This window comes from Sparus aurata, chromosome 19 (assembly GCF_900880675.1).
Source record: "Sparus aurata chromosome 19, fSpaAur1.1, whole genome shotgun sequence".
Classification (NCBI taxonomy): Eukaryota; Metazoa; Chordata; class Actinopteri; order Spariformes; family Sparidae; genus Sparus; species Sparus aurata.
The window spans coordinates 9,396,547-9,411,426 of NC_044205.1; the positions used below are offsets into that span (position 1 = coordinate 9,396,547).

At 42.4% G+C, this 14,880-nt stretch overlaps 1 protein-coding gene across 1 annotated transcript in view; it reads right to left on the minus strand.

Annotated features, from left to right (window-relative positions):
• LOC115570419 (partitioning defective 3 homolog) overlaps positions 1 to 14,880 on the minus strand; it is a 350,543-nt gene that overhangs the window by 193,893 nt on the left and 141,770 nt on the right. The window lies entirely within an intron of this gene.

Genomic DNA, 14,880 nt, shown 5'->3' on the forward strand with positions numbered 1-14,880 from the left:
GACGGAGAGGCCCGCGACTTTTTTCCAAACCTCATCAATAACGGCCGCAACGGAGCAGACCACTCCTGTACCGGAGAGCCGGAGGTTCAAACGGGTAGGAATTACTGCCAATTGAGTTATCGTCACCGGCTTTTGTCCAGCGCACTTCTTATTCTTACAAGCCCTGTGAATAATGTTGTTTGAATACTGTAGAAGTGTTTCAAAGAGTTCAGATGTGCATGGCATTTTGCATTAGAATAGCACTTCAAAGGGGTGTTTAAAGCAGATTTGGGGTTTCTGGTGCATAAAAAAACGGTTTAAAAGGAAATTATGATTTCCATACACCTGGCTTAGGTGAAGGGGGGTGATTCTGAACATATAATCCTGGGGGTTGAGCGTACAGCCCCGCTGAGCAGGGGGTCCCAGCTGAATCCCGGGTCTTTACCCATGCATTAAAAAGAGCTCTGTGGTGCTTTTCACAGATTAATCATCATTTTGAGGTTATTGAGTGGGAGGACAGTCTGCTTTCCACTGTTCAGAACGTTTAATCCATCTTTCAAACTGTGAAGGTCAGTGAGTGAATGTTACCCCCGTTGAAATAATTGAGGGTGTTTGAATTTCAATGAGAGCACCCGCGGTTTGGATCTGGATTGTAATTAAATATGTTTTCTTTATTTTATTATTAATATTTTTCGTAGCCGCTCCTGCAATTATGCGAGTCAGAATCACACTGACTTATTGAGTAGCACGGTGGCTGCCAATAAACTACACTGCCCGCGTGGCCAAATTGTCATCCTCACTATTTAATACCACAGTTAACTGTGATGCAAATGTCATAACAGCAGGTAATAATGGCAGCGATGGAGATGAGCTATTCGCACTGGAATCTCCTCCATCTTCTGCAGGATGTTTTAACACGCTGCGACCTCAAATTCCAAATCCACTGAACATGAACAAGAAAGAAGGAATGAGGGTGAATGATGTTGAACTATGAATAATTAAGTGGTAAAGCAAGTAAAGCCTTGGTACACATTGCAGTGAGTTATTACGGAGGTTGAGCTGCCTATTCCACAGATGAGCTGTTGTTTGCTGTCTTGTTTGAGCAGGTGGGGTGGGTGGTTAGTGGAGATTCATCCAAGGCGTCATGGGAGCAGTGTGGGGTGAGTTCGGGGGGGGGGTGCGCTTTCCATTTTGTTTTAATTGGAAGCTGGAATTCTTGGATAAGGCGCAGACAGAAAGACATTTAGCCGAGTCCTTTCACTCAGCCAGGGGTAAATGAAGAGGGCCGTGTGGAGATGAGGGGCCTGTGGAGGGCCAGTAATGAAGAGATGTCCCTAAAGACTCTAGGCACAGCCAAGGCAATCTAGTGGCCTCAGGAAGATGTCATTGGGTGTGGGTGGGTGGGTGTCAGGGCTGTGTGTTTTAGGGGAGAAGGGTGCAGGAACGACAAAGGAAAGAAAGGAACGAATTGGAACATTCTTGTGATTATTTCACAGAAAAAGGTGCATGCATTGTGGCTCTGAGTGCCATGAGTGCAACACTAGACAAAGTATCAATTGGTCAAATGAGTGTGCTGGTTAGAGGACAGTTGGCGATAATTTACTGGCTAAATTCAACAAGTGATTGCAATCACTGATGAGATAAGGGCATGCGGAAATCATCAAGTCTCACAACAAACAAGACAGATCGCAGCGTGGATAGTCAATTTGCAGCATTTAAACACAGACAGAGCACACACAGGGTACCATTAGTTTACAGATCAAGGTATCTGTCCATAGCTCAGCCAATCATATATCATAAAATACCATCAGCAGGTTCACTTTCCGCCGCACATCCCAAGGAGTACACTGTTTATAAATGGAAAAGACTGTCAGCGTGGTTCTGGTTGAAATCATGAATGCATGCGGGGACATCAGAGTGTGTTGTGATGGAGCTCAGCGGGGGTCCTATTCTACACAACAGCTCCCATGAACTGTATACCTAAGCCATAAAGAGAAGAAAATTCCAATGGAGAACTGCTCTGCAGGGAGAAGTGTGGCCCATTACAGAGGTGCTCCTTACTGGAATGAAACCATTACCTCCATCTGGGATGTTCCAAATTCAATGTGGGCATCCAGCCATGAGGCGCTCAGAGGATTATACTAGTAAGTTTGCATGTTTTACTGCAGAAGAACTTTAAAAGTATGCCAAAGTCAGATTTTTCTGTGTTTTCAGACATTCGAGGCAGCCACTGGTGTCCATTCATTTTGTTGAAATATGAGGATTAAAACTGGCTTGAGATGGGCAATCTATCACTTGTTACAAAATGGTGTCTATTTGAAAGTTACTGTATGTTTATATAGTCAGCTACTATAATTACGCGTGATATCATTTGTCTCCCGGGTGATTAATTCATGTTTGGGATGCCTACACTCTGCTTGTCTTCATGTTTGAGTTTCTGAACAAATAGCAAGTGGGTGCAATGCTCAGTCTGGGATGTAACAGCTTCTTATCAGAAGACATTTCCAACTACATTTTTGTAATTTCACCTAAGAACAGCATAACCTTTGGGGAAAAAAACGGTGACTATGTTTGCTTTGACTGAATCATCTACTGTATCTAAAGCAAATGGAGTCTTCAAATGAAGTGAAACAATAAAAAAAAAAACAGTAGCTGCTTGGCAGCTCCACCATGTGTCACTGCTTTATTTTGGGATGTTAGATTCACCTTAACTTACGGGAATCTCTTTTCTAAAGCAATGAGCACTAAATTACAAGGTAAATGATGTTCAAGGACAATACGACAGAACACTTAACCGTTGATGGATGCAAAGAGGTTTTGCAGGAATGGTTAGGAAAGCGAAAGTTTAAAGCAATGTCTCGTATGATGTGGCTAAGACCATTACAATTAACTTGTGTTGCCACATTTGTCTCTGTATATAGCCTTTCTATATCCAACATTGGTAGAAACTGGATAGAAATGGTGCATAATCAAGAACAGAGTAATATCTGAATGAAAGTGGGTGGCTACCATGACTACATCTGTATAAGAGGAACAAAAACCTCTCTCTTAAGAGGCTTCATATTCCTCCATCTCCTTGGCTCTGAAATGACACTGCCTCATTCCTCCTCCGTTTGCATCCGACTGTGACCGCTTTTGTTCTCTGGCCCGATGCAAATGAAGCGGGTCTCTCCGGCCGAGATTGTGAAGCAGCACCGTCTCATGTTTCTCTGTGGCCCCAAGATGTGGATGTTTACTGTCGACCGGGGCCTTATTGCATTCCTTCGGCAACTTAAAAGCATTGGCCCCTTAATGGGACCTATAAAACAGTGAGAAAAGCCTAATGTGACAATGGGCCTCATTGTGTCAGAGTGGACTCATTTGGCACTCTGTGGAGAGTGGAAATGTGTGGCATATTAAAAAAAAAGAAAATAGTGGTGAGGGAAAGAGAGGGTGAGAAAGTAGAAAGAAATCAAATAAACAGGAGTGAATGACTGTGCACTGCTGGAAACCTGCCATCGTCAGTCTCCAAAGTCCATCTAGAGCCTCATTGTCTGGAATCGAAAGAGCTTAGCTATGTAGCCTTAGCTGTTACAGAGTATACTTTGATTTGCCTGTATATGTTTGTTTCTCTCTTCTCCTTTTAGTTGGAATCAAGTTGTGGTGCTGATGCTTTATGAATGATCATTTAAGGAAGAAACACTTTTGACACCTGGTGTAATTTACTTCACAACAGTAACACCCAGCCCGGCCCCTCCTTCAACGACCCAGCACGTCCCTCTAAAGACTAGACGCTGCCCCCTCAGAGAAAAATAAATCAAATCAACAAAAAATGTCAGCAGATAAGCACAAACAATTATTTCACCTAAAGAAAGTGTTACGAGAGTGCATCTTCCTCTCCCAGCTTTGTTCTCTGCTGCCCACGCTGCTTTGGCTCCACGCTGGCGGCCCTGTTTTATTCCCTGAAGTCATTATTGTCTTCGGCTAAGGTGCCCCTGCTCCCTGTGATTTGCGGGTAATGAGCTGGCACCCCCCTGCCCGTGTTCAATTATTCTCATTGAGAAAGTGATTTCTCACTCCGCGAAGCAAATCGGAGGAGTTGAAAGCATGAACTCTAATCAAGAATTAACACGTTCACAACCAGCAGTGCGGAGAGGGATAGCCACCCCGATAGCGTAGAGGCGGTGTAGGTGTAGACGGAAAAAGAGGTAAAAGAGGGCCGAGGGACAGATGAGCACGGACGGTCGCCGAAGCGAACTGATTCTTCACATTTCCCTTGAAAACCCTGTTTTATTACATCCACTCATCTAAAGCGTCTCAAAGTGAGAAAAAAAATTGGACGGAAAATTGTCAAAAAGGTGACGTGTTTACAACTGAGTGAACGGACAGCCTTGCTGAAGGGCTGTTTGCAGTGATGGGGTGAATGTGCAAAACTAGAACGACATCTGAGCAGTAATTAGCCACGGAGAGAGGGAGAAGAGAGAGGAGGGAGCGAGAAGACAAGCACAAACTTTAGAGAGATGAGGAGAGAAGAAGAGCACCCAGAGCTCAGAGACTACTAATGAACTGACAGGAGGAGAAGAGAAGGACAGAGGAAAGACAACTTCAGTTTGACAAGGAAGGACACTGACAAGTAGCTTCGTGTTTTTGAAAGTAGATATGTCACTCTATGCAAACACATCGAGATGATACTAGTGTTTTATTAACTACTGAAAAACACGATGCATAATTATTAACTGTATACGTGCATCAAGGCTATACTTCAATAGTTTCAATGCCACATGGCGATTCCAGCCCATCCACACCAGAAAAAGAGCGGTGTAGGTCGTCTGGCCAAGCAGCTTGATACAACCTATATTTACGTATATTGTCAGGCGAGGACCTCTAGTGGCCATAGTCATTTTAAGGATGGCAAAGGAGGAAATCAGGTGACATAATGTAGTATAGCAGTAACAATGCTGCACAAGGAGAAGGATGGGATTGATGTTTGAGATGACTTAGCCTGGGACTTTCACTCAGAAGACGGCAGTTCTGTGTGAAACCAAAACTCCTCATTGAGTTTAACATAACTATTTCGTGTACCTAATATATCTTTTACGTCTCAAAGTGGGTTATCTATTTTTGACCAAAAACATGACCTTCTTCCAAACCAAGCAGTTTTCTTAACTAAAGCTATCCAATGAGTTTTGTTAGCTAAACATAATCAAGTAGTTTTGTAAGCTGAGCTCAATCAAACTGCGATCATTTCACAAAATCAACTATGTGACGACGGAGGCTCTGTCTGGTTTGCTTCTTGACGCTAACGTCCAACAGTCATATCTGGTAGTTTTCCTGAGATGGAATGGTAATGTGTGTCAATTTGGGACTCACTGACAATGTACCTGTAGAATTGTTAAGGTATGAGGACATGCTGTCTTGATCACATTCCTCCTCCTTATTTCTATAACCTTGAAGCTTTTTCCAGTCTTACAAAACAAAATTCTGAAGGCAAATGTGACTTCTAATTTTCAGGGAGCGGGCTTTTGCACATCAGTAGTCAAAACTGAAACATGGCACAAAATCCTTCAGCTATCAGCCTTTGAAAGCCTGAATTATTTAAACTCTAATCTGAATTATCTAGCCTCACGCACATCCACACACAGCATGCAGGACGAGTCAGGTGAAACATTTTCAGGCTATAGTACTGCTGATAGAGAACGGTGTTGGCAACTTCTGCCACTGTCTTCCACCTCCCACCCTGTTAAGAAGAGATAACAGGAGAGACATGATTTTTGCATTTCTTAATTAAACTAGAAAGGCAAGAAAATGAATACCGGCGAGACCAAACAACAGATATCTTGTGTAGAGGGGAAAGAAAAGGCCAGTGCGGCGTGAAACTTTGTCATGGAGCAACAGTGAATGACAAATTATTTTGTTCATCTTCTTTGCAAAAGGGCTGATTCCCAATTCTGAGAAGAGCAACATTTTCTGCTTTGTCTCTCTCATAGTCCCCTGCTGAAGGCCTTTTCGCAGACTGTCCTTGGGAACTACATTTGTCTGCTGTGTTATGTGCTTTGGGATTAAGTTGTGAAAGTTGTTCTGAATTGTTAAGCACTTATTTCTATCATTCTCATTCTCAGTCTGTCCCTGTGAGTCGATGTGTCGTGTGTGTGTGTGTGTGTGTGTGTGTGTGTGCGCGTGTGTGCGTGCGTGTAAAGGTAAGAGGGGAGCCACCCTGAATGCTAATGGAGCTGAACAAGAGGAGCTTAAGGGCAGAGAAGCTGGTGGACGATTAACTGCCTCGGTGTCTATATAAATTGGACAAGCCCACACATGCGCGCACACTCACACACACGCAGTGATCATCACTGCCGTAAATATATTTCTAAAAAAGACGTTCAGTTAATAATGAGATGTTAAGAAGCATTATTTTTATAATTGCTCATTTACACATTTGCAATCTGTTTCCCTGCTGTTGAAGGAATCAGCTAAATGACACTTCCAACCGCGTGCGTTCGGTTACCTGCTCTCATCCTCTCAACACATGCAATTATTGATAGAATTACACTTAATCTGTAATTTGCGTTTTTTGCTGCTGCAGGCTGTGTGCAGGAATCTATACACAGCTGGTGGCTGAAACATTCTGGTGACAAACTCAAATCAGCAAAATTATTTCAGTTAAGAAAGTTAAATAAAAATGGTCACAAGTAAAGTCTTGTTTTCAAAGTGTTATTAAAGGAGACGCACATAAGTGGCGTGAACAAAATGCACTTAAATTAAAGTACTCGGCCCTTGTGAGAGATTCACTCTTATATACTGGAATCACTGGAATATACATGTGTTGATGACTGAGAAGCATTCGTTGCACCACTGCATTGCAATTCCTTCTAGTTGAGATGGTGCTCTTCTTAAATCTGAACTCATTTTGTGATTTATGTAACATCTATATTTGTAAACTAACTACTTACTTAAGCTGCTGAGGGAATAGGTAAATCTTCCCTAGACATTAGCAGCATTATAAATCCAAATACCTCAACTTTCGTAGTACAGCCTGAAAAACAGTACATAGGGAGGGACAGGAAAGACAGACTGAGGCTGAACACAAATGAAAAAACAGACAAACAAACAATAAACTTAGAGAGTAGCGTGCAAAGTGGTCGGGTCGATCAACAAGCACTACAAGTCGGCACAATGCTGAAGCTAACCAAGCCCACTTAAAGGTAAAAAGAGGAGGTGACCGGTGCTAAATGAGGCTTAAAGATCAGCTCAGGCCTTGAGAGAAAAGGCAGAAAATAAAACCTGCTCTGGTCTGCTCCGTCAGGGGGTCATGACATTCCAACAGGGGTTCAGTGGCAATGGCTAATTAGGAGAGGAGAGGCCTCTGTGGCACTCAGGGCTCAACGGTTCACACTCCCAGGCTGGACTGGAGTGTCTCTGGTGATTCACCACTTACAGACCTCACAGAGGAGGAAACAACGGTGCCCGCTGTGTGAGAAATGTGCAGGTTATGTAATTTACGAATAAATTCAATATTTTCTGGAGGTAGTTCATTCATGGAAGTTAGACAATTAAATAACTATAAAGGAAGGAAATACGTTTGTAAGTATTAAGCTGGTATCAGACATTTGTGATCGGCATTAGAAAAAAAAAAATTGAATCCCATCACAGATTGTTTTGCTCTTCTGTGAGAACGATAAACGCGCCAGGTTGTAGATTAAATGAATTGTTCAAGCTGCAATTTTTTGGAGTGTAGAAAGGCTCAGCAGGGAAGAGAAGCAGAAATTGAACTGGAAAAATAGATAATACTGAATAGAGAACATAAGGATAAGAGAAAAAAAAATGTGTCTGTTTTGTACTGCTGTGTGAATGGAGTTGAATACAGAGCAGCACCTATCGGCCAGGGCCAGTGGGCAGCAACTGGGAAAGACATGTTGAGTACGTCTCATATACATGTATAGATTGAACTTCTCTTCTACAGCCTAAACATGCACAGCTCCTGCAATCTTTCCGTAGCTGGTTGACCTCCCTGTGTGTGTTTCAGGGAGAATTAAGAGGGGAGTCCTGGATGAGTGCAAGGTCCTCTCTGCAGACACGGGACACCACGGCGAGACTGACTGCACTGCTCTGGAATGTGGGCTGCTGTTTTCCCTCTGACCAGCTTGTATCAAACATCGGCCAGATTTATCTGAACCAAACCCGCACACACACACACACACTCACACACACACAAATGACGAATCCAGCAGGTAGCGCTGAAGAGAAAAGACGAAAAACAGGGGATGGGTGAGGTTGGAGGGGAGCGCTCACCTGTTTCTAAGTCAGTGAGGGAGTAAAGAAAGAGAGAGACACAAAGAAAGAGAGACGGTGTTACTCAGGCAGGGTTTGGGGGTTATTGTTGTGTTTTCTCTCCATGCTCAACTGCTCTAACATTGCCCGCAGCTCGCCTCTGGGTCGGCAGACTGTGTGGGCTTTACCAGCATGCTAGTCAGGAGAATAGACTAACTTCCCTCACTGACAAGAATTAAATGTTAACCTTGGTGCAGAATTGACTCGCCCAAGGGTTTTAGTGTCATATTTTATTTAATATTTATTCTTACACTCATACCGTGATTCTGTTAGCTTCTATATTCGTTGTAGGTTTAATGAAATGGGGGAATTTGAAACCATAGTTTGACAGTACAGTCACCATAGAACAACCAAGCGTTGAAGCTGATTTGTTTTTAAAGGGTTTTTGTTTTGTTAATCTGAGTTAGGGCTGGGAAACATATCTACATTATTATTGAGACGATAAGCTGTGTAGTATGACACATCGGTGAGACTGTATACCAGCTGAGACTACACATATCATTGTATCATGATATGTTGTCTTTTCCTGGTTTTAAAAGCTGCACCACAGTAAATTTGAGAAATTGATTTTCAGTCAAACCCAAGGAAGGGTCAAGGTAGTTTGCCCAAACAATCTTTATGTGTTTTGTGGACTTGAAGAAGGCCTATGACTGTGTCCTCGTTGGAGTGCTACAGGGAGTACTGTGGGAGTATGGGGTACTGGGGCTGTTGTTACAACCTATTCAGTCCTTGTGTGACCAAAGTGGGAGCTGAGTCTGTTTACTTTGTACAATGCCGAATACCTTTCTGGTGGGCGTTGGACTCAACCAGGGAACCCCATAATTGCGTCTCTGCTTTTTGCAGATGATGTGGTTCTGCTGGCCTCTGCGGCCCCTGACCTTTAGCAGGTGCACTGGGGCAGTTTGTACCTGTGAGTGTGAAGTGGTTGGGAAGAAGGTCAGAAAGCCTCTAAGTCTGAGGCCATGGTTCTCTGCCTGAAAACAGTTGATTGTCCCCTCCGGTTGAGTGATAGGCTCCCGCCCCTCCGGTTGAGTGATTGGCTCCCGCCCCAAGCAGAGAAGTTTAAGTATCTCAGGGTCTTTTTCACGAGTGATGGGAAAGTGTGAGAGGGACAGGTGGTTTGGTGCAGCTTCAGCAGCACCGAAGGCTGAGCGGCAAAGCTTTGATTTACCAATCCATCTATGTTCCAACCCTGACCCATGCTCACAAGCTGTGCGTAGTTACAAAAAGAATGAGACTGTGTATAATAGCAGCTAAAATTAATTGCAGGGTAGCTGGGCTCAGCCTTAAAGTTAATGTTCGGGCATCCAGAGGGAGCTCGGAGCAGAGCCGCTGCTCCTTTGTATTGAAAGGAGCCAGTTGAGGTAGTTCGGGCATCTGATCTGGATGCCTCCTCACTTCACACTTCTCTTTAGCAGTTTTCCAGGCACGCCCAACTGGGAGGAGACCCCAGGGCAGACCCAGAACTTGGTGGAGAGATTACATATCTCATCTGGCCTCATACTGGCAATAATGATGTTTGAGGCAAACAAGTCACATTTCTCCAAAGGGCATTACCTTTTATATCCATTAAAAGTGCAAAACAAAAGATGGACTGCATGTGTAAATCCAGTAAAAACAAAACTGTTGAATAAGAAAAAGTCGTTGCTGTTGACAAATCAGTTCACTAATCTGCCCATGTGTGTTTGTTTGGTGAGAAATCTTTAAAGTGAGAGTAGAAAGGGAAAGGAGTGTGTTCACGCTGCTCCTCTCTCTCTCTTCTCCGGCTTGAAGCTGAACGGACTTCTCTCCTTTCAACGTGCTGGCTCGACAATGTAGCCGGGCACCTCGCCACTTTGTTTTCCTTTAAAACTCGCCAGACAAGGTGTCTCATTTAGACAACAAAGCGAGGGAGGCACACCGACAGTTGGAGGCTTGATCAAAGATTTCTAATCAGAGCTGTTTCCACTGTTTCGCATGTTATGTAACACTTCACTTTTCTTTATATTTCTCTAAATCTGTCTCTCTCTCTGACAACTTGCTATGGGTACACTGTTGGAAACAGCCTTTTCAGCAAACAGCAGTATATTGTTACAACAAGTACTAAATCTCTGAATTAATTCAGATGATTTTAAGATAGTTATTTGTTTTGAAAAAGTTTGAAAAATGTTACATGATAATCAGTACTTATAACAAAATGTCTCTCGAGCTTACAGTGCCTGTGAAAACCTTAACACTGCATTTATCTCTGTGTCCCTTCATGCGAGCCATTCTGATTGGTTTAAATCTCTCGATGATTGACAGCTGATGTCAGTCCTGCCGCTGGAACGGCTTATGATAATGGCCTCCGGTGCCTCATCAAGGCCACAAAATAATACAGTGAAGAGGCACTCAGCCAGATCCAAATGTGTATGTGCATGTGTAATCATGTGTTTGTGTGTGTGTGTGTGCGCTTGTGATGCCGAGCGGGGAAGGCCCATTAGCATTCATCAGTGGGATAATAGGCCAGCGTTAATGTCAGCTGTTTATATAAAGAATAACTCATAAAGCCCTGGCGTATATGAGCTGATAAAGCATGCTTTTCTCCATGCCACATTTGGCAGGGCATGTGTGCAAGTGTGTAAGGTTGGCGAGGGATTGGAGGACTCGAGTCTCAGATGGAAGCGTTTGACACTAAAGTTTATTTATTGACTTGGTTAGATAAACACGAGACAAGGCCAGCAGATATAACTAGAAAAGCGAGACAGCCTCGCGATCAGCGCTGAGCATTTGCACAAAAGAAAAGCAGTCAAAAGCGCAAAAACTAAAAATCACCGCATTTTAAAAACACACTACATTCACGATCAAATCCTTTAAACTGACTTGTTATCAGATCGATCATAGATTCCAGGCATTATGTAATCAACCATCAAACTCCCTGCCTTGATGGTATTCAAGTTGTACAATCTCAAATAAAAATCTGACGGCACCACTCCTGCATCTACATTTGCTTCACTGCAGCTGAGCTTCAATCCTTCTCCGGGTTTAAGTTTATTACTTCCAGTTCTCCCGGTGACGACAGACGCACAGATTGTACAGATACGGGAGGTGTCATCCAACTTCCTCTGAATCTCTTCTGTATTTTGAGCACAGAAGTAAAGTGTGTCTTTTTACTCGACCTGACTTTGCATTCCTAATTTATGGCAGGGGGTGGGAAGGCCTGCTTAAATATAAATGCTGAAGTAAAGCACTTTAAGAGTGTACCAAATGGTACGGGGTTTACAGCGGAGCATCGTAACCAACATCAGCCTTTAAAGGGAAAGATTTGTTGTTAGAAGAAGTGCTTAAGGTAGATTCAGGGAGGAGTGAATGCATGAAGTTAAGAAAAGATGCTGCAGGCCAGTGACGCAGACACCCACACATGTATAAATATACAAAGTAAAGAGTGCGTCAGTTGTTTCAGTGAACGGACACAAATAAGTGTGATGCCCTTTCTTACTTTTCTTTGTTTTTGCTTTTATCTTCAATTATAAAGCAGAACAATAAAGTTAAGGAGATAAATAATCCATGATAAACACACAACTGCTAATTGGTGTAATTTTTCTAAAACCTCGGCTTGTCTGTACGTGTGTGTGTGTGTGTGTGTGTGTGTGGGTGTGTGTGTGCGTGTGTGTGCGTGTATGTGCGTGTGTGCGCGCGTGTGTCTGTACTCATTATCTCCACTAGCGCTTAAGCACCGATCACAATTCTTTTTAATTAACCCACGCAATGCATTTTTATCTTATAATGCAATTCCGCTGTGCCGCACGCTGATCACACAGACAAAGAAGACAACATATCAAACAGTGGTGTGTGGGAGAGAAAGGCAGCGATCAAGCCTGAGATACAGTGAGTCAAGGAAAGAAACAACTGGGCGGCAAGGTGCCTCTTTGAAACCCACACCATGTCACCTCTAATGAGGGGATTTGTGTTGTGCGAGTCATCTTAGTCATACAGCTGTCAGATTACAAAGACTCAGGTAGCACCGAGAATTAGCCCCCAGATGCTCTGTGGAACTCCTGCTGTTGTTCATTAAATGTTTACATACTTATGTTCATATGACTCCTGCTCTGAAATAATAATCTCATATTTCATGAGGAACTCGTTTCAGGATTAACCTGGAAACCTCACAGTAATCTTGGATTTGGCAAAGGTTTATTCTTTTTTTTATTTTGAAAAAATTCAATGCTGCACTGTTTGTGTCATCTTTAAGCTACTTAAATTGTTCCACTGCACTTGCTTAAAAAATAGCATTAAAACAGTGACAACTGTTACTGTGATAATCAAATAGAAAGTGCAAAAGAAGTAGTGAATAGAAGGTCTGGCTTACCAAGCCAACTAACTTTGGGATGATTGTTTGATATTAAGGCAGACAATGCATGCAGCATGCAGTTCTTTGCACTACATTTTTCATCATTCAATATTGTCAAGGCTGGCAAGATAAACAGAGTTGAGCATAATCATCATATATATATATATATATATATATATATATTTTTTTTTTTTTTTTTTTTTTTTTTAATTGTTTGACTTTCAAACAGAGGTTTTACCACTAAAAAGCAAGATATTTTCTTATCCTTGCATGATTTCAGTTACTACTTTATCAGCCGACAACAGAGTGCAAGACCACATTGTAAATGGATCTCAGCTAGGTGTAAATGCAATACTCACATTCTTAAGAAAAGCTTCTCACCGCAGCTTGTCAGGTTATTAAACTCAACCTCTTCCTGCTGCCCATCAAGCCCATTAAGCTGTGAGGGAAGGACAGCTAGCCAGTATTGTCTTGAAAATGAACGATGCTTTTCAATACTTCCAGTGGCAATGGATGCAGCATGTCTGTTGACAAGCTCCTCAGCCCTGCGGAACTACTTTGCAGTGGCCACAGAGTAAAAGTAGCCATGTAGCCTACTGTAATAATGAAATTCCTGCATTCAAAATGTAAGTGAGGGTTTATCAGTATTAACAGTAAAAAAATACCTAATTTGTTTATATTTTAAATTAGCATCAAAAGTACTCATTATGAAAGAATGGCCTCCTTCATAGTGTTGAATTGATGCATTTACCATATTAAATGCTAGATATATTAAAACAAGTCAGACATTCTAAACAAGATAACACACAACATCAGAGGAGCACACAACATCACTGTCTATTCATAGATCTAAATTAAGTTCAGATATAAGTGAAAAGGCCCATGGACCAGATGTAATTATCCAGATAATGTAACCAGATAGAGCTCATGCATTAATACCAAGTGTGTTTGAAAGATAGGACATGTCAAACAACCCCAAACAGTCTTTTTTGGCATTGATATCCTTTCTGAGCATTACTGCAATAGCTTTAGATGCACAAAACACACTCTGAACTAAAATAGCTTCTTTTTCATTGGATTGTGTTGTCCTGGTGGACTGTCTAGCCAGAGACATAATGCTGAAAGAGAAGATTAAAATAGAATGATTCAAAGAAGTATAGCCTCAATAACAATGACAAACAAACTTCACAGGGTTTATTTTCAATGAGACTTAAAGACAAAGGCAGACAGACCTCCCACAAACCCACAGCGTGGTAGTCCAGACATTCAGGTGATACTCCTGGCAAGCTGAATGGATTACAACACAGGACAGCTATTTGTGAAGCTTGGCAACCTCAATGTCAATCAACTCTTTTTCATTTTATTATTATTGTATTATCTTCTTTCATTCTTCCCTCAATGACTTCTAGATTCACATTACTCGTCTACCCATGTCTCAAAGTGTCACACCTTTCTTTGCTATTTCTTCCATTTCATAATGTGAGGGAGGGATCGATTAAACACCTCCTACATAGGTCAAAGCAGTGATGGGCAGAGACTGGCAGTCAAACTGGGAGAAATCCTCTTCACAGGGAGCTCAGTGTCCCACACCTCCCAAGGTCATTCCTGCTATCCCTGCAGAGAGCCTCTGTCACTTTTAATAACTGAATTTTTGTCTCCTAAACCCACACTCTGATAGACTGAGGAGAAGAGGGGACAAGTTGCAGAGTGAGACAATCACAAAGTGCCAACGGAGCAAAGAGGTGTGAAGTGAGGAGACAAGCCTGCAATGGTGAACAGTGTTGTACCCTGCTACTAGGAAACGTATTACTATGTATGGCTACAGTTATGAAGTTTAATGTCAGGCACCGTCTTTGTTTCAAGTTAGCCTGAGCAGAGAGCAGACAGTGTAGCTGTCATCACTACACTGTTATCTGTCACTTCTTTTCTTACCATTGCCGTGATGCTATGATGGGATAGGATGCAGTATGACACAGCTGAGCATGGTGTGTGAAGCATACAGACATGTACTTTCTCCATATAGACAGAGGTACACACTATAAATGTTACTTTAAGTGGCTCTGGAATTATTTGATGTGTGCCAAATGGCACATGTTCCATGTTATTGTCACTCAGTGGGATATATTATTGGACCAACAAGGCTGCCAAGTGGGTATGGGAACTATTCTAGTATGCAGATCATAACTCTTGCCAGAAATAGAGGAATAGTGTTGCATACAGTATGTATAAGACTCTAACTCACTGTATTTCCCTTGGCCCATGTACCAAAACAATACCAGTGTTCTCTT